General features: G+C 44.2%; 1 non-coding gene across 1 annotated transcript; it reads left to right on the top strand.

Annotated features, from left to right (window-relative positions):
• Positions 1-8,365: 8,365 nt before the first annotated feature.
• TRNAT-CGU (transfer RNA threonine (anticodon CGU)) lies at positions 8,366-8,438 on the top strand. The gene has a single exon. It is a non-coding gene; the product is annotated as a tRNA-Thr (tRNA).
• Positions 8,439-20,909: the final 12,471 nt, after the last annotated feature.

Below are 20,909 nucleotides of genomic sequence, written 5' to 3'. Positions count from 1 at the left end.
ACCCGCCGGTCAGGGGATCAAATCCCGGCTGCGGCGGCTGCATTTCCGATGGAAGCGGAGATGTTGTAGGCCCGTGTACTCAGATTTGGGTGCACGTTAAAAAACTCCAGGCGGTCAAAACTTCCAGAGCCCTCCACTACGGCGTCTCTCATAATCATATGGTGGTTTTGGGACGTTAAACTTCACGAATCAAATCAATGAGCACCTTCCCTTTGAATGATAGTGGTAAACTGCAATTGATTTCAGACTTCCGGCTGAATGTCCTAAACCTCATCGTTATTCTTCTAGCTTATACAGTATCATAATTAGGCTCCACGGCCACTACTTTTACGCCACTTCACCCCACTTCAACCCACTTCACGACATTTCAAGTTGTTTATGGTCGGACAGTAAGAACGACATGAGACGCGATGTTGCCTGTCAACAACACGAATGATGAGGACCCTAACATCAACAAATATGTAGAAATGGCACAAGAGGCGCGACAACTACCATGGCACCGCATTATTCAACAGCCGGAAGTCGACGCGCACCATAACAATCTAAGACGAAGGGGCGCTCAGTACTCCCCTGGAGACTATGTGTGGGTCTGGACGCCTGTACGTGCATGTGGGCGATCAAAAAACCTCATGCGGCGCTATTTAGCCCTTATTGTGTTGTTCGTAATTTGGGCCCATTAAACTGTGAAGTAATCCCTGAAGGTCAAGTATACACAACACGACACAGGAATCACCAGGAAGTTGTACATGTATAGTACGAATGAAACCGTACTACGCTCTAACACCAAGACAAGTCTCATTGTTTGAAAACTGTCTGCCGGCGGTACGCATCGGGATGATGCGCCCTAAAAGGGTGACTAATGCCACAGTTTGACATTCGCAGAAGACGCGTGCAACAATTTGCGTTCGTAAACGCCACCCCACAAGTGGCAAGTAAACCGCGCCATGGAACACCGTCCTGCACGCGCCACGGTGCTACGCCACGGGACCGGCACGAGACTCGAGGGGTGACAGACAGAGACGGACTAAGTTCGAGACAGCGAGCAGGGGACATTTCGGTCGACCATTTAGTTTTGAGTTTACGGGCACAGGTTTGCCCTAACTGAATAGTCTTTATAGTAAATGGTGCTATATTTATTGGTAACAATATTATGCATGGGAATCTTTACACGTGGCTGAAGCTCCGAAATTATATTGCGGAAGTAACTCGGACAGAAGGTTGAACAACACCTCTGTCAAACAGCGGTACTCCCCGTTATCCGTTCAGTATGCAGCAGCGAAAACACAATATTTATCATCCAACCTTTTCGCCTTGTCCATATCTCTTTTTTTTTTTTTGCCACTCCATTGTTGTATCCTTGCTTGTCTTATTACTGCATGTACAAGGAGACTGCCGTATAGCTGGCAGTCACGTTCGCGGTTGATATGAAGGAAATTCACCAAATCATTTTAAAAGGGATAGGATGTGCAAACGCGGGCCCAAGAAGAAAGTCAAGACACTAGAAACGCCTTGACTCACTTCTTATGTGCGTGTTCGCATGCCATGTCTCCTTTGGAATTAATACGTATGAACGAGTTCAGTTTCCTGTAATTCACTGAATCAGCTCGCACACCGACAGCACACTGAAAATGAACAACGTATTCCTCAAAACATAACTGTCGTGATGACTAATGGTTTTTCCCTTTTTATTTGGCTCATCTATGCGTGAGAGTAGCTCTGAAAGAATTTCTCCATTTACTTTATCCACCTTCATTGTAATCGTTCATTGAGTCGGCCTTTTCCTTCTACAAGAGCATATTATTATGTGGGTTACGTTCAGTATCCAGTGCTTTTCAAGTTTCGGCCAAGCACTTTACGCCTGCTCTACTGGTACCACATGTTTGCACATATTTCATTTATGTTCTCATTTACAGTGTGGTAAAACAACGCGCACAATAGCATTCTTCCCTTCAGCTGTGCCAGTTGGAAATTGAGAAGTATAACTGTATTTATTTATATACCCGGCGTGAAGTACCCGTTCTATTACTGCACACTCCGGAGCAACCCGCAAATAATAGATGTTGGAAAGAAAATGAATATTTAGTGTATTTAGTCTTTTTACCATTTAGACGCTGCACGTGGTCTTATTGGTTCCGAAAAACAGCGAATTCCGTCGACCTCCTGGTTTTCTTCAGTGAACTTCGGCATGCAATGCATGGAGCTCCCATTGATATATACGCGGAAGTGGGACAGTTTATGAACCGAAAGAAAGCCAACGCGAAGGTCTCAGCAATTTGTCGTCGATCGAAACAATTTTCAGTCCTTTAAACAGCTCGCTCGCCATCGTGCCACTGTGTTCACCGATTCGAAAGAGAAACCTGGGCAACAAACTGGGTTTCGTTATGCGCAGAAAACCATGTCATCTCTACGCTGCATTTCATGCGTACGGGCAGCTCGTCCTACTCGCGATTTCAAGAGCCAGGATCCGAATGAATTTGTGGGATAAAGTCTTGTTATGATTTATTGATTGTTGTTTTCTTTTTTAAATGGGCTTCGTAATCAGGAACCCTAAAGATTATACTTTATAGGGTTACTATAAACGTGCAGTTACTCTATTAACGACCATATGTGAGGAAGAAAAACAAAAGTTATTCAACAACTTTATCTCGCCTGCGAAGTATACCGTAATGGCTGGTGCAAGAGCGTAAAGAAACCGCTCTGTTAGGATGAGGCATGATATAAAAACCTGCCATGAAGAAAAGATCGCAGCAAATTCTCCATTACATCATTAGTGCACTGTCAGAAACATTACATACATTCAGCCAATCAGACAGTCGAAGAACTTTATTGAAGTCTTCAGTGGTCCATTCCTCTCGAGGGGAAGTTTCTGGTGCGGGCCGCACCCTCATGGGGTCGAGAAGGAACGATTATTTTCTCGTCTGCTCACGGCCAGATGCATTCGTGAGGTTAATCTAGGACTATTTGCGATGTCCCCCACGGCTGGTAGCTGACCGATTAAATCAAATTACGTACGAAATTGCGTCATCTGCCGCTAAAGGCAACCATGTCTACATGCCAAGTAGCGGGCGCCATAGAGTTTCCTAATATACACTAGAGGAAACTTTGGCGCTAGTGTCTAAGGGAGCTGCCGCACACGGCGCTTCAGCGAGCATGGGAGTGATGGGTAGTACACACATTTCTCTAGTATTCGTACTTGTGGCCTGCTTCTGGCTCCGTGTGTGTTCGTGTGGCTTGAAGTTGTTTTTTCACGAAACAAATATTAGTAAATGTTCAGTGGTAGCGCTTCAGCGTTTTATTTTATTAGACTTACCTTTCGAAATCAGGTCATTAAGTTCAAAAAGGTTGAATCTTCTTCTCAAAACAAAACCTAAACACAGCAATAAACGAAGCCGCAAGTACGATTCGCCGTCCGCAAGTACGAAGACTAGGCAAATGTGTGTACTACCCATCATTCCCATGGTCGCTGAACGATCGCAGCGCCAGAGTGCCCTCTAATCAATTTTGGGAAACTTTATGGCAGACGCTAACGCTTACACTGGCAGTGACGTTGACGCTAGTGCTCATTACAGCGTTGCGCAGGAGATAAACCTAGGGACGCGCAAACCACGCAGTGATGGAACGTTGTTTCCTACTGCGACATTGCAATTGCTGGTAATGGGCAGTGAGAGACAGAAGACTCTAATTGGACACAGAGACCCAGAGTTCGGTTTTAGTTACGTAGATTTTGCGAATTTTTATTGTTCAACAACGCACAGGAGAAATAATTGACTGGCACTACATCGGAGGTCCACATATAGTGCCTATATATACGACGTGGCCAGTGAATAGTTGAGCAGCGAGAGCAGTCGGTTTTTTGAATCAAGAAACTCGCTCGCAGACGCTGCCTGCGTCGGCGTTGCGAGGCCGGAGAGGGCCAGCTACAACAGGAGAAAGAAGGGGAGAGGACGCACAGGCGCAATGGTGGTGTAACCGCTGTGGGGAGGCATGCCTATTGGCCGTGAGATCAAGCCTAGTCGCCGCCTGGCGGCAACTGGCCGAAACGGTGAAGTGTGGATCACTCCTTGCATTGTCTGCTATACAGCAACGTCGTGTTTCTATTTGCGCGTACGTCATGCGCGTTCTTAAATTGTGGTTTGACCGGGCATGTCAGCGCAATTGTAACTGTTTCGACGTATGCCTGAGACGACGTAGAAAAGCATTTGTTCTTGCTCGGCTGCTAATGCAAGTAATAAGATCATATTGTCGTCGTACCCTCCATTCACCAAAATAATTTCCAAGTGGGTGGCGCTTTCTGTTTCAAGCACATCGCAAAATGCTCTCGGCATCCTTCTAAACATGAGGACTATAAATGCCGTGTGAATACGGTGTTTTATGGCGACTCGGCCGTAAAAATAATACCTGGCTCTAGGCCATGCACTTGCACGCTGTTGGTAGGTGTACAACTACGGCACTGTGGTTTATCAATCATGCAAGGAGTTTAGTGGTGCTTATCTGTCCGTGGTACCACTACATAGAAATATTACTATCACATAAACTGTGAGACTTCGGTTTTACACTGTACTTAAAACAGAGTTACCGTGCGTAACCGTGTGCTTAGATTTAAGAACGCTTTGAAGAGCCCAGACGTTGAAGAATAATTCAGAAGGCATGCCTTATAAATATAGTTGCATACATTCACTGAAATTTTCATCTTCTTTACATTGTTTTCAGCGTTTGTGTGACATTGTTATTGACCGATGGAACGTAGTGGTAATTTTTTGCCTGAAAAGAAAAACATGCTTGTCTCAATAACCAGTCCTTTGCTGTAGCACCGTCATGCACGTAAATCATCGATGAAAGCTTTCTGCTGAACTCTTGTGGAATTATTTACTAGTGTAAAAATATGTGCCTACTCGGGGTAAACACAGTTTAGTGCAACGCATCATCAGCTACTAAGCTTTAATAACTTGACTTATCGACTCTCCCACATTTCATGCTGAACAGAAGGGGGAAAAAATCTCATTCGTATAAGCTGTAAACGGTGGTACACAGCGAATCGCATAGATAAGCGGGCTTTCTACAATCTTTCTTTCTCTCTTTTTTGTACTATGTAGACGACAAAGGTGTGAATAAGTAGTTCAATCACGCTACAGCAGTGCGTAGCAGGCGGAACACAAGCTAACCACGCACAAACAACACAGCAGAGGAGTGATTTAGTGCGAAAGCGTGAAGAGATTCCCCCAGGGCAAATATCTCTGTTTAAGGCAGACTGTGCTTTACTCGTGGGTAATATTAACGGATAATAGGCGACGTGCACTGATTCAATAGATAAAATCGTAGATATTATTAGTAAACTGTAGTCAACGCATCTTATCCGCCGACAATCGGCTTAGACCACACGCAACAAAGCGCCACTACATGTATTTGTATACGTGCCACCGGCCACATATCCACACTTGCGCGGGGACGGTGCTGCCACCTATAGCCCGATCTCGCCTCGAATAGAAGAGGTGGGTATCCCTGAATTTAGGAACAACGCAACCTAGAAGTAGTTACTTTGACCCTACGGAAGAGAAAAAAACAAGGAAAGAAAAGAGCGAGAGGTGGGATCGAGCGAGCGTAGCTTAGCAGACGCTCCCTGCACGGGTGTCGCGAGGTGCGGAGGGGAGGTGGAGCGTAGAAGAGGAAAAAGGTTGCGCATGCGTAGTGGGAGTGCAGACGCTTACGTCAACGCCACGAGACATGGGCCCGAGCAAGAGATGCATGGCATCTGAAATTTCGATTGACGTTGTTCAACTGACGGCCTTAATGTCCAATGGTGGGAACTATCTGACTGACGTTTCTAACTTTCCTAATTGTTGACCACGCAGTCCGAAGCGGAAGATGTAGCCTGGTTTAGGAAGCTATTTGCAGCCCTAGTGTATGCACGCCCACGAGCGTTTTAGTGATACATCCAGAGGGCCATTACCTACACCGAACGTATAGTTGCCATCCGCATTCCTGGCATCTACTTACAACCTATCGTGTACATTCCTTCGTACAGTCAACCATAAAAATTTGCGGGCTATGCAAGTGCGTGCCAAACTGCTTGTCAGTGCCACCTAGTGATGCGCCATCTACCATCGACCACAGTTCTGGGTCAGAAATGGGTCGTCTTCTTATTCACTGGCCTTTCAGATTTCTACTGCCGCGTAGTGCATTGTTCGCGGTTTTTAAACGAAGCGCTTATATGCAGTATGACCATCATGTTGCTGTTTTTATGGGGGGATCAAAACTATAACGACGTGCCTGAAACGGCGTTCTGTTGGCTAGGTGTCACTTTGTGACAAAGATTGCGACTGATAACAGTTATGCTCAAAGACTGCTGTCCAGGCAGAAGCTCGTAGATGCAGATGCTGTTGCGACTGGCCCTTGTGGCACCGGAGATCCGGGATGAAGACACCGAGGCAGGAGAAAGGGAGGCTTGAAGAGAGTTTATTTACATCATGTACATTTTGAGAGCCTCCTCGAAGGCGCTGGGGGCTAATTATATAGAGTGCTTCCATCCAGATCCCTAGATCGGGGAATCAGTCCGGACAGCGCTGTCCAATAACAGGTACTACAGCTCTTCCTAGCACCATCGTGCCGGCACCGCCCTAAACATACACACATACACAACACAGACACTTATATGGTCCCGGCGATGCTGCCTACTCCGGCCAAGTTTGCTTCCAGTGAGCAAGGTGCTCGGGTCGACCGCCCGTGCTTTGTCAGACGGTGCTCGCGGGTTCGGCATCTCCGAGGGCCAAGGCCTAGACAGCTGGTGCTGATGTAAGCGTCGGCGGCCCATTAGTCAGAGACGTACAGCGTGGTGGTCTAACTTTCGTCTTCTGCGGAAACGTGGAGTTGTGGGCCTTCCCTCCCAGTAGATGAAAACAATCCGGGCGTCTTCGCGCTCCTGCTTATCTCCACAAAGTGAAGCGGCGACTTTCCTTTGATCCCAACACCCGCGGAAAGGGCGAGGGCTCGTTGAACGCAACAATGCCAAAAGGGCATCGTGTTGAAAAGCGAAAAGTGAAAATAATTTGTACCAAGTCAGAAAATAGATGGCCATCGATTAGGGCAGGGATGCTTTCAGGGTGCTGCGGTGCCGTCGATTACCGCTGACGTAGCGGAAGTGTCGCGACGAGGCTTTTGGCCATGGGCTCGCGTGGTCAGTAAACATTTGTGGTCAACTGTACGTAACGTGGTATGGTTTTAGTGGCTGTCTTTAGACGGTGACACGCCACACATATATTTAAGTCAATCACACAACATTGACGTGAGAAACGTACTCACATTGCAGAGAATCACTATCCTCATCAATCACGAAGAACACACCATAAAGTATTAGCAATGAGGACCGGGGTCACAATTTCGTGCACCTCTAGACGTTTTTTTACACCCACGCCTGTCGGCCTCTTCGAATCATTCAATAGTAATTTAACGATATACCCATGCGTTTAATTGCGCATGTGCGAAGCACGTACTGCCATTTCGCTGGCTTCAAATGGTTGCGTTTCTTGCTTTTGGTAATCAATGTGGGGCACGGGCACTTACTTTTAGTATGAAATCACAGCCCAAAAATATCATTCACTGCTTTCCTTAAAGCATTACCATAAGCAGTTGTAAGAAAGTTTACGTTAGTTTTTTTTTGCGTCTCCTTTGACTTTTACAACCTTTCATGGTAATCGCTGTAGAACATAGTGCGAGGGCATACAAGAAATGTGGTCGAGGGCACACTATAAATGTTAGTGCTGTATTGAGCAAAAACAATTTGGCAACTTCCTGTGCACATAAAGACTACACGCACAAATTATGCACCTCTCCTAATAGTTTTCAAAGTGCATGGGCCAGGTTCTTTCTCATTTCACACAGCTTAACAAGAAGACAATGTACAAGAATATCTACTGCGGCAAGTACAATAAACTTTCTGTGGAGCACCTCCTTAATTACATGTAGTATGAATCGTGAGCTTACTTTTGGAATAAGTTGCTAATATATATATATATATATATATATATATGTATATATAAGGGAAAGAAGTGTATACCTAAGGGCTCGTTTTTCCGTGTTTTTAACACAATAATAATGAGATATAACAGACAGTAATGCCAAGGAATGTACAGGGGAAGTTATTAACATTAATGGAATGTAAATAAGAAGAAAGAAAAGTGGATGAAAAAATTACCAACTGTAAGCAGGAATCGAACCAACGACCTTCGAATTACGCGTTCGATGCTCTAACCACTGAGCTATTACAGCGGCCCTCCCTCCATCCACTTTTTTGGGCTTATAGATGGCGCTGACTGTCGCTCCTAGTTCTAAATTCACAGATAAACCCAAAAAAGTGGATGGAGGGAGGGCCGCTGTAATAGCTCAGTGGTTAGAGCATCGAACGCGTAATTCGAAGGTCGTAGGTTCGATTCCTGCTTACAGTTGGTAATTTTTTCATCCACTTTTCTTTCTTCTTATTTACATTCCATTAATGTTAATAACTTCCCCTGTACATTCCTTGGCATTACTGTCTGTTAAATTTATATATATATATATATATATATCCTTATAAATATTTGAGGTTATGAAAGTGTGGGTGTCATGATTAGTAAAAGTAAACGCAACAACACGTGGGACACATAAAGAAACAAGTAAGAAGAGACACAAAAATAGATAAAAAAGACAACGCACCACTTTGTGTCTTCTATTTTTGTGTGTCGTGTATTTTTGCGGTTACTTTTTTTAAATCTGGAATTTGCTGTTGTGAAAGTAACTTGATCTGTCATCCTATTCAGTCAAACAAGGACGTGCTTCGAGAGCCTGCAGGTTTTCCTTGAAGACACAAATCTCACTCACTTGAGATCAACTTTGCGTGAGTTGCCTGCTTCATGGTCAGATCTACTTTAAAATGAACATTATCATGTTACGCACATGACAATGTTTTTGCTTAAAAGTGTTAGTGAGCATGCGATATTCTGAGTGCGTAAGCACCACTTTTCTTCATTGGTGCAGTTTGAAATATGTTTTTCCCTTCTAGATATTTTTGTAGTCTTGTTATGTTTTTTTGATTGATTGATATGTAAGGTTTAACGTCCCAATATCACTATATGATTATGAGAGACGCCGTAGTGGAGGGCTCCGGAAATTTATACCACCTGGGGTTCTTTAACGTGCACCCAAATCTGAGCACACGGGCCTACAACATTTCCGCCTCCATCGGAAATGCAGCCGCCGCAGCCGGGATTCGAACCCGCGCCCTGCGGGTTGATTGATTGATTGATATGTGGGGTTTTAACGTCCCAAAACCACTATATGATTATGAGAGACGCCGTAGTGGAGGGCTCCGGAAATTTAGACCACCTGGGGTTCTTTAACGTGCACCCAAATCTGAGCACACGGGCCTACAACATTTCTGCCTCCATCGGAAATGCAGCCGCCGCAGCCGGGATTCGAACCCGCGCCCTGCGGGTCAGCAGCCGAGTACCTTAGCCACTAGACCACCGCGGCGGGGCTTGTTACGTTTTTTTTTTTTTTTGGCATCCGATGGCGCGCACATGGTGAACTCTGTAGTTAAGGTTCCTAAGCTTTTGTATGGATTTCGGGCTACGTTTTTTGTATGCGCTGGTCACGTTCTCTTTTACTAGGGAACTCGTTTGTGGCACGTGACAGCCTTCGAGACTAATCTGAAATTGCTGTGTTTGACTAAGTAAAGATGGAAGAATTTCAAAAGGGTGAGTAAAGTTTTTGTTTGTTGTATAACTATTTACTCTTCCCGTCTTTGCACCTCCAAATGGAATATACACTAAGAGTAATAGGCGAAAGGCATCTATAGCTAACATGTATGAAATGCGTTAACTTACTATGTATTTTTGTCTGAATTGGCTGGATGAAGCAACTGTAGAGTCGTTTTTAATGCCACAAATCAAAAGTCGAGAAACAGGTATTCATAAAATTTTGCATTTTTGAAGAGCCCGCGGCTGGAGAGTTGTGCGCACAAGTAGCACAACCATAAACATTGCACCTAATTATAGGTAACAACAAATAATAAATAAAGTTTGCCTGCCTCGCCAACAGAAAAAGGAAAGGCAGTGAGCACCTATCTATTGTCCGTATAATCGGATTGATTAAATCGCGGCTGACCATATTATAATAGTTTTGTCCCTACCTATGTGAGAACAACATTGTATGTCGTTTCACATGTACACAATACAAAAAACACATACTATCATCCCATACAATTGCCATCTGATGTCAACACGTGTGCGAAATTGCTGTCACGAGCCTGCTAGAACCTTCACCTGATTGTGGGGGGAACGAGAAACATCGGCAATCACATGATGCCCTGATCACACGAAAAGCGCCGATTGTTATCTCGAACGCGATGCTTGTTGCACGTTGCAAGGATAGAAAGCGAATAGAAGCGTTTGCGGCGTAACCAATCGGAACTCAATAGCGCGTCAAGCAAGCAAGCATACAATGACCAACATTTTGGCAGAAACATGAAAAGCCATCTCATTTTTCTTGGTAAGAAAAAAAAATACGAACTGTTCGTTAGCGCAGCGATGGGATACTTGACGTCACAAAACACCAGCACTTCGCCAAGTGAGATGATAAACCAACTGCGACCAGTGAAAGCGAAAAGCTCTTTGGAGCGCGTGTAGTATAATGAACGTCATATTAAAAGTCAACGTCTCTCCAAGCGATATTATAACCCAACTGCAAGCGCTGAAAGGAAAAGGTTCTTTGGAGCGGGTGTACTATAATGAACGTCATATTCAAAGTCAGTGCGTCTCCTAGCGAAACTATAAACAAACTGCGTCCGCTGGAAGCGAAAGGTTCTTTGAAGTGGGTGTAGTATAAAGAGCGTCATATTCAAAGTGTCGGCAAATCGAGGGAAGAGGAGAGACGAGCGCCGAGCCGCCTGACCGCAATCTGCGCGTCGCTCTTTGCATTTTCCCCGTGCACTCCCTGCCGCATGACTCCAAACGTCCTAATTACGGTACGTAATCGAGGCGAAAGTGCGCTCAAACGGCTTCCATTTTAAATGAGGCACGCAAGCAGATGTGCTGCGCTCCCGTCAACTTGACGCGTTCTTCTTCATTAAACATGAATCTTCAAGATTCTCGAGTGCGGATTTACGAAACATTAAGCCTTCCTTCACGTATACCCATTACTGTCCACATACTGAACAAGACAAGAAATGCTAGGAAGCACGCTGAGAGCACACAAATTAAGAGCTTTGTACGTGGATATGCATGCGTGCACTGAAGTGTTTCTTCATTTGAGTATGTTTTCTGACGATGTAGGCTCACCGAAGAACGCAAAGCTATCAAGTGATTTAATCTTATTCATTCGTGCAGCAACTTTGTGATAGGTGGAGAGACGCTGGAAGTTGTAAATGAATATGTTTACATAGGACCGGTAGTAACCGCGCGGCCGAACCTTGAGAGTGAAACAACTAGAAGAATAAAGATGGGGTGGATCACATTCGGCAAGCATTCTCAAATCATGAATGGTAATCGGCCACTAACCCTCAAGACGAAGGTATATAACAGCTGCATCTTGCCGCTACTTACCTAGAGAGAAAAAACCTGGAGGCTTACAAAGACGGTTTAGGTTAAATTGAGGACGACGTTGCGAGCGATGGAAAGGAAAACGATAGGCGTAACCTTAAGATACAAGAAGAGAGCAGAGCGGGTCAGGGAAAAAAACGGGATTAAGGATATCTCAATGGAAATCAAGAAGGAGAAATGAACATGGCCTGGGCACGTAGTACGCAGGCAGGATAACCGCTACCCGGGGTGTGTCGGTCACTTTACTCCTTCACTACAATGGCGACGAGTGTTAGGGTAACTGACGGGATTCTCATAGAAAGCAACCGCAAGAAAAGAGGAAAAAGAAAGTCAGGTGGGCCGATGAGAATAAAAAGTTCGCAGGTATAACGTGGCAGCTGAAAGCACAAGACCGGGTTTATTGGCTGATCATGGGAGACATCTTTGCTCTGCAGTGAACGTAGTCAGACTGATGATGATGATAACAATTTGTGCAGCAATAACAAATAAAAAGGTCAACAAACAAAAAAAACCAAAATAAAATAAAAAATTACACTATCTCCCACTGTAGGAAACCATGCGGGATGCGAAGCAGCGCTTGTGTTTCATTGTGTTTCCATTGGTTCTTTCAATTTGCGTGTTTCCATGTATGTTTCATTTGTGTGTCGAGCTGTGTATGTTTTGAGTACCTCTTGTGGCACCCAACCCCTCCAATTTGTGTTTCTTAGCATGTGTGTGCCGCAAAGTGAACACCCAGAGCCACTAAGAGAGTGCAATAATGCGAGCGCGCGCGGCATTTTATACGTGCATGCTGCTGTGACGGCAAGTTAAACGGGAGAGGCGAAACAAACGGATGTCAGCGCTCCGCCGCATCCTCCCACTTCCTCGCGCTCACTACCACTGAGAACGGGACCCTTGCCATCCCTATCCTTGCTGCCGCACTGCTGTTCGTGCTGAAGACGTCTGCGCCACTGCTTACTTGACCTTTTTCCTCCTCTATCCAGTTATCTCCCATTCTCCTTCCCCGATGGCACTGCGCCATGCTCCCCACCGGACTGCAGAAATTAGGTTCCTTCTTCCTCTTTTAACCACTACCACTATTTCACGCTCATGCGAAGAGAGGACCCACAATGACCGTCGGCTTCTCCACTGCGCTCGCGCCAACTGCTCCCTGTCCTCGCAGGACCCTCTTCTTGTGTTCATGCGAGGAGAGGGAGAGAGTTGGCAAACACGCATTAAGAGCAGTCACGCCGTACACCGGATTGAGCTCCGCCATAAGCTGCTTTCCATCTAAAAATAAATAAAACACGAAGAGCTAGCGCCCCCGAGGTCTGAGATTTGTGAAGCTGGACATAGAAAGTATACATGGCCCAGGGAAGTGGCGACGAATGAGGAGAGCGTACGTAAAAGTACAACGCAACACACGCAGAAACGTTTGTACACTTGGGGCATACACTCATCGCAATCCTCAAGGTATTCCACCACACTTTTCTTGGTAGTCCTCGAATGACTTCATTAAAGCAGCTTATTGTCTCACTATTCAACTGCAGCAAACATATTACAAGAATCCATCAGGTACGAGCGGAGTTACAGTGATTCGTAGCATGCTTTAGACGCTTTCTCTCTCTTTGTACTAGCGAGCATGCTGAAAGCATCTTGCTCATTGTCATAGCCTCTTGGCCACCGCCCCTCACATCCCCACTACCGCCTACACCAGAAGCCCACATTTGACTTCATATACCCAAATTACACTGACGTTCACTGATTTGAGCCTCGTGAGCTGCATTAACCATGCCGCCGCAGGATGTCAGCACGCGCTTACGCCTTCGCTTTCGATCACATTGAAAGTATCAGTAAGCCGTGTGCTCGAAGGAAAAGGGCAAACAACGTGCTCAAGGACGCGCTGATGACAGGACATAGCTTCTTGCCCTCTTCTCTGCTTTAGCTCTCTTCCCCCTTCCCCCCGCCTACCAAACACGCCCGCTTGTACAGAATGAGAAAAAAAGCGCTTAAAGCGTGCGAAAAATCTCTTTTTCTCTGCTCTTAGTTGATGGATTCTACAAATATATGTGGTAGTTGATTCATCCGGTAATAAGCATTTTTTAATTAGTCCGTTCGATGGTAAAGTTGTTGTGGGGCCCTCCAAGAGATAATGTGATTAAGTGAGAATTAAGTGACCTAGATCTTTAAAAAAGAACGTTTAGTACAGACAAGTCGTGGAAATAACAAACATGACATGCTGAACCCACATGTTATTGGTTCAGTAAAATCAAGGAAGCTAGGTAGGAAATAACTAAATAATGATTGAGCAACTTCCAGTTTTTAGATTAGGTTGTGCTCTTCAGCAACAGCAGTGGTGGATTTCAACAAGTGATAAGGACGTTAATGGAGAAAGTTTTCTACTCTAGTTTAATATTAATATTAGGCATACAAAGGCAATTAGGTACAGCTGAATGAGAGAACAAAACTTTGTAGTTGGGAACTAGCTATTTCAGTCCACTCAAGAGTATGCACACATAGGTGAATTACAAGCAGGGCACCTCTTTGTAAAAAGTATATCCACTGAAAAATAAAAATCCTGCGCAGCGTATATGGAAGGTATTCCCAAATCATGAGCGACATGTTTCGCTATCCATTAAGGGGTCATGGAATGCTTCTTCAGCATGGTCATAAAACGCTGCCGATCACTAATAGAGGTTTTTGACAATAGGCGAGCCACACATATTAGCGCAGCACGTGGCATCGAATTTATCATTATTTCTCCAAGTCAGCTAACAATCGCTGCAATCTCTGTCTTCAAGTGATGCATATACTGAAAATGCCCCATCAGACATAAAAAATTCCGACCAATGACTGATTAGATTATCGTGCGCTGCATAATTACTACGCATGCCACGGGAGGCCGCCACATGCCCCTGCTCGCGTTCCCTATCACACTGAAAGTAATCCGCGCTTTCAAAAAACAAAAAAGTGTGCAAAGTCATGCCATGCGCTTTAGGTAACTTCCTTCCCCAGTTCGATCTCTTCCTGTTTAGCTTCCAGCGCCTTCATCGGTACGAGATAAGAGAGGAAGTATTCGCAACGTGCGACAAATCTCCGTAAAAGCACTCACGTTTGACGGATTGTAATATTTTTTGCAGCAGTACATTCGTTAGTTCATAAACTCCTGTAATAAAACAGTTCGAGAACTACTTAGAAAAAAGCGGCAGATCTTGCAGTTATTGCACTATGCGCGCACCAATACAGAGGAACGATAGCAAAGAAACTCGAGAAGTATCACTCAGCATGGAATGAATGGAATGAAAATTGTTAGGCATACCAATAACAGGCGCAAATTAAGATGAGTGGGTCAGGGAAAAAAAAAGGGCAGCCGATATTCTAGTTGACATTGTTGAATAAAATGGAGCTGGGCTGACAATGCACGCAACGGGCAGGACAAGTAATCGTTTGGGCGAGGGATTGAAGAAGCACGACCATAAAATAATATATATATATATATATATATATATATATATATATATATATATATATATATATATATATATATATATATATATATATATATATAAAGGAAAATAAGTGTATAGTTAGGGGTTCGTTTTTTCCGTGTTCGTCATATCATTAAAGGAATTTAACCTTAAAATACCTTTAAAAAATATGACAGTGTCCACGAACAGTGGAAATCGATGATATGCGAAGCACGAACGAGGAAGGTTGATATGTCACTTTAAAATGAGCACAACGTTACGAGGCGGAGGTAATTAAATTATGCCATACCTGACTTCCATGTAATGATTATCATGTTTGGACGTGTCATGACTTCTTTTCGCGAACACGTACACGGACACAAGGAAAAGAGGCAAACAACATGGGCGCAAACTCACAACTAGTTTATTTTGAACAACGAACTGTACTTATATCTTCACGTAGCCCACACGTTCCCCAATCGGCGGATCCAGGAACAAACGAGATAACCTAAAGAAAGCTTATTCAGCGCTACGTCATGAAAAGAACCACAAAACAACAAAAATGGAAAAGTTCACACATCTGCAGACGAATTGTTGCACGTGCCTTTCAAAAAGTCGAATTCTTTATTGGACATGGTGACGGAAGCTTGGCTAACACATTTTTCTCCCATGTTTCTAATATGGAATGCTTCAATCAACTCCCTGGTAATTTTTCTCTTGTGAGTTGACAGAATCTTTGTGTCTGAAAAAATTGGTACGCACCCACAAGACTTGCAGTGATCCACCAGATGTGTTCGTCCTCAACTACGTAATGCCTAGTCGTGCTCCCTCAACCGAGTGTTTACACACCTTCCAGTTTGCCCGACATAAGATCTGCCACAGCTGAACGGAACCTGGTATACCACTGCTATTCTGTAAGACCGGTATTGTTGGCTGTGTTTCATCTGGCAGCTGTTCTTATTCTGCGTGGTGCCGGACTCCACCATGTTCCGAAGTCGTGGACACAACTTTGACAGCTTGTTGGGTGCTGTAAAAACCGAGGTTACTCCGTATCTCGCTGCTACGTCCTTCAAGCCATGGGATAACCTATGAACATGTGGGAGAACTGCAAGCTTCCTTTTTTCACTTTGTATTCTTCTGGGACTTCTTTCCGTACCTTTTATCACTGGGATGAGTTTTTTGCAAATAGTGTTCAGCAAATGGCTGGGATAGCCAGCTGCCCTGAGCCTGCTTAGCTGGTCCTGAAAGCTGGAAGCAATCTCGTGCACACATGACCGAAGCAACGAAGATCTAAAGCATGAGGATGCTATCGTATTTTTAATTACTTTTGAGTGACTAGATGCAAAATTTAGCAGTGGTTTTTTGGCTCGTGGACTATACCGCCAACACACATGATCTGTCTTGAAGAGCAACTTGATGTCCAGAAACTGTAGAGACTTGTCTTGTACAAACTCTATTGTGAACTTCAGCCCACAGGAATTCTCTCTAAACACCTTGAGAACATTGATGACGTTCTGGTTATAGTTATCTTTTGGTACGAGTACAAGATAATCGTCCACGTACCGGAAAATGTGTTTCGCAGTCCCTGCTAGACTATCTGACACTTTTCTATCAACGCGACTGAGGAACATGTCACTTAGGAACATGTCACTTAGTTGTGAGTTTGCGCCCGTGTTGTTTGCCTCTTTTTCTTGTGTCCGTGTACGTGTTTGCGCAAAGAAGTCATAAATGAGTACCAACTCGCCCAACTTTCAGTACTGTTGGACGTTTCATTTACCTTCGTCGTCTATTTACGTCACGTGATACCGAATTTTGTATATGTGGAGCTAGCGAATGGCCGCGAGCGTGCTATCAGCGTAGCCCGTAGTCGTGTATGACATTACACGTAAGCCATGATCATCATGTTTTGACATTTCATTTGCATTCGTCGTCCATTCACGTCCCGTAATATCGAATCGGGTGACATCGTCATCATTATCAGTTTGACTACGTCCACTGCAGGACAAAGGCTTCTCCCTTGTTCCGCCAGTCATCTCGGTCCTGTGCTTGCTGCTGCCAATTTATACCCGCCGCAAGCTTCTTAACCTCATCTGCCCACTTAAACTTCTGTCTCACCCTAACCCGCTTGCCTTCTCTGGGAATCCAGTTAGTTCCCCTAATGTCCGGCGGTTATCCTGTCTACGCGCTACATGCCCGGCTCATGTCCATTTCCTCTTCTTGATTTCAACTATGATATCCTTAACACCCGTTTGTTCCCTAATGCACTCTGCTCTCTACTTGTCTCTTCAGGTTGCATCTACCATTTTTCTTTCCATTCATCACTGTGTCGTCCCCAATTTAAGCTGAAACCTCTTTGTAAGTATCCAGGTTACTGCTCCATAGCTAAGTACCGGCAAGATGCAGCTGTTATATACTTTCCTCTTGAGGAATAGTGGCAATCTAACTGTCATGATTTGAGATTTCTGGCCAAATGTGCTCCACCCCATTCCTATTCTTCTAGTTACTTCAATCTCGTGGTTCGGTTCAGTAGTTATTACCTTACCTAAGTAGATATAGTCTTTTAAACTTGAGGTGCACTATTACCTATCTCGAAGCGCTGCTCTCTTCCGAGGTTGTTGTACATTACGTTCGTTTTCTGCAGATTAATTTTAAGACCCACCTTTCTGCTCTCTTTGTCTGACTCCGTAATCATGAGTTGCGATTCGTCCCCTGAGTTACCCAGCAATGCAATGTCATCAGCGAAACGAAGTTTACTAAGGTACTTTCCATTAACTCTTATGCCTAACTGTTCTCTTTCTAGGCATCTGAAAAGCTCCTGTAAGCACGCGGTAATTAGCATTGGTGACATTGTACCCCCCGCCTTACAGCCTTCTTGATTTGTATTCTGTTGCTTTCTTTATGAAGCAATATGGTAGCAGTTGATCCCCTGTAGATTTCTTCCAGGATGTTTATATATACTTAATCAATGCCCTGATTCTGCAGTGTCTGCATGACTGCTGATATTTCTACTGAAGCAAACGCGTTCTCGTAATCTATGAAGGCTATGTATAGTGGTTGGCTATATTCTGAGCACTTCTCTATTACCTGATTGATAGTATGAATGAGGTCGATTGTTGAGTAGCCTGTTCAAAATACTGCTTGTTTGTTCGGCCGAGTGAATTATAATGTTTCCTTAACTCTGTTAGCGATTACCTTTGTAAATACCTTGTATACTACGGAGAGCAAGCTGATCAGCCTGTAATTCTTAAAGTCCTTGTCATCTCCTTTCTTATGTATTAAGATGATGTTAGCGTTCTCTTCGGGTATAGGTGGAACTAATGAAACGGCTGCGAGCACACTATGAGCGTAGAATGTAGTCAGGTTTTACATGAGCCGTACAATAAGATTATTATATTTGAACGTGTGATTTACCTTAGTCGTCTGTACACGTCACATGATAACAAATTCGGTATATGTGGAGCTAGTGAAACAGCCGCGAGTGCGCTTTAAGCGTTGCATGTAGTCATGTTTTACATATTACGCATGCCAAGATTATCATGTTTGGACATGTCATTCACCTTCGTTGTCACTTGACTTCACTGAATATCAAGTTTGGTATATGTGAAGCTATCGAAACGACCTCGATCGCATCGTGAGCGTAGTTTGTTGTCATGTTCATTCATGACACGCCTGTCATGATTATATGTTTGCGCCAGTCATATACTTTCGTCATTCATTGACGTCACGTAACACCAAACATAGTATATGTGAAGATTTCAAAACGACCGCGAGCGCATTATGAGTGTGGCGTGTAGTCATGACTTACGAAGCGAATGGACGACGAAGTAATTGACACGTCCAAACATGATAATCGTGAATTCCACGGTGGGGTCCATCACTTACGTTCGCCGTACAGTCATGTCTTATCATACATGTTTTGCCATGTGTCATGCGAACAAAACCACCGCAAGAGCGTCAAGACCATAAAACCTAAATCATGAAATTTATGACATATATGTCATGATTTTCATGTTATGACTAAACACTTATGGTCGTTATACAGTCATGTTATGTCATACCGATTCAGGTATCTATACCATTATCGAAACGGCCATTTGTCTTTCTAATGCGATGTAGATTTCACTTGTTTCCATGTTTTATTTTCACCTATGTACAAACTTCCTTTAACGTTAATACACTAATTTAGATTACACCTCAGATTGTGGTCATTGATAGCCGCTCAGGCGGCTATTCATGACTGCGCTTTCTGTACACTGAATCATGTTTCGTACTATTAGCGTCAAATGAAACCCGAATAGTGTCAATCCTTCTAGACGATATATTGCTTGTGGCCACCTTAACATTATGGACAGGCGTGCACATCATGTTGAGCAGCCCTGCTTATATAAGGGTGCCTGTCCGTGGCGATAAGTGGACGGCACGCAGTATACCATAAGGAAGGCTTGCCGCTGTCCGGGTTTCATTTGACGCTGATAGTACACCCATTTTCACAAAGTAGTAAAATATAGCAAACATCAGACTAAAGCTATAATGCGTGCATAAGTTGGCACCGAACCACTACTAGAGCGACTTTGATGACAGTGAACTGATCGATAATTATAAATAAGCCTTGATGGAAGCGATTACGGACGTCATTTGGCCAACAAGTGTCCGAAAATCACAAACTGCCTTACCCTTGCAGGCAACCTAGTGCAACTTTTTCGTTCCAATCGATAATATTTCCTCTAATGTATCCCACACAGCTTCAGTCCAGGCAGTGGTGACTGCAGCAGCTGTGCCCGCAACGCAACTGCTCAGAGCACCCGATTCCAGTCCTCTGAATATTCCGCTGCTTGCACCGTCATCAACGTTTCATGGTTTCGCTATATATAGCCGCTTCAGACGATGCCCGTGGCAGGTGGCAGGAAACTGATTTCATTAGGTCGCCAAATTAGCAGCCCAGTCACCTCGCGCCCAAGGTCATTAAGCAGTGTCATCCAAATTGAAAGGCTTAATTATGTTTTGCCTAAACTTACCCAGACTGTACCCCTCTTTCAGCGTTAAGCCGCTTTCAGGCGTATTTCTTTGATACCGGATTTCGCGCGCATCTCTTTGGCCTTTCATGCGGAACGTACGGACATGTGAAGACCCACCAGACTTTGCAGAACTTCGCGTATGCCAAACCAACGCCTGTACGACCTGTCAATTCATAGGCCTTGTTAAGACCTAGCTAGAGTTCTACGAACGTTTCAATTATGCCGTGTCTCATGGGACTGAACTAACTGGAAGTCCAGTGCACCAATATTGTTGGCACTCTTTACTGCATTGTACGTCTTACACTGAGTCACGTAATCTCTGTAAACAGCGCGCATGCGATATAGTACACTAAGCTGTTCTATACCGACCAATTCATATCCCTGTGCGTACAAGCTTGTTACAAATCAGTAGCTTTCTAATACATGAGTGGAAAGCATTTTTCTTCGCCTTTCGTGTGTTTACTCTAGCTTAAGGGTCCTACTTAAGCGCACATTCACGCAAAAGCAGGCAAAGTTCTCGAGCGAAGCCAGATCGTCCAAGTTGTTTAAATAAAACCAAAACTCGGGCTTGCCTTCAGTGATGTCAGTCTCATAATTGTGACATGGAATCAATGAATTTATAATACCTAACTGATCATTTTAGTTCGTGTAGGTTTCATTTTTATTGACCAGCCAAATTAGTAATATATTTATACATTGAAAATTCATGTTAACAATTCTAGCGTAGCACTTGTGTGTGTGTGTGTGTGTGTGTGTGTGTGTGTGTGTGTGTGTGTGTGTGTGTGTGTGTGTGTGTGTGTGTCCACATTTAAAATCCACATTTATGTAATTCAGAATATGCGCAATGGTACAGCAGTGTGTCGCAAGAAAACCTAGGAATA

The sequence above is a fragment of the Rhipicephalus microplus genome, chromosome X, assembly GCF_043290135.1.
Source record: "Rhipicephalus microplus isolate Deutch F79 chromosome X, USDA_Rmic, whole genome shotgun sequence".
NCBI classification, from domain to species: Eukaryota; Metazoa; Arthropoda; class Arachnida; order Ixodida; family Ixodidae; genus Rhipicephalus; species Rhipicephalus microplus.
Note: the sequence above shows the minus strand (reverse complement) of the source record. Positions and strands in the feature narration are given on the sequence as shown.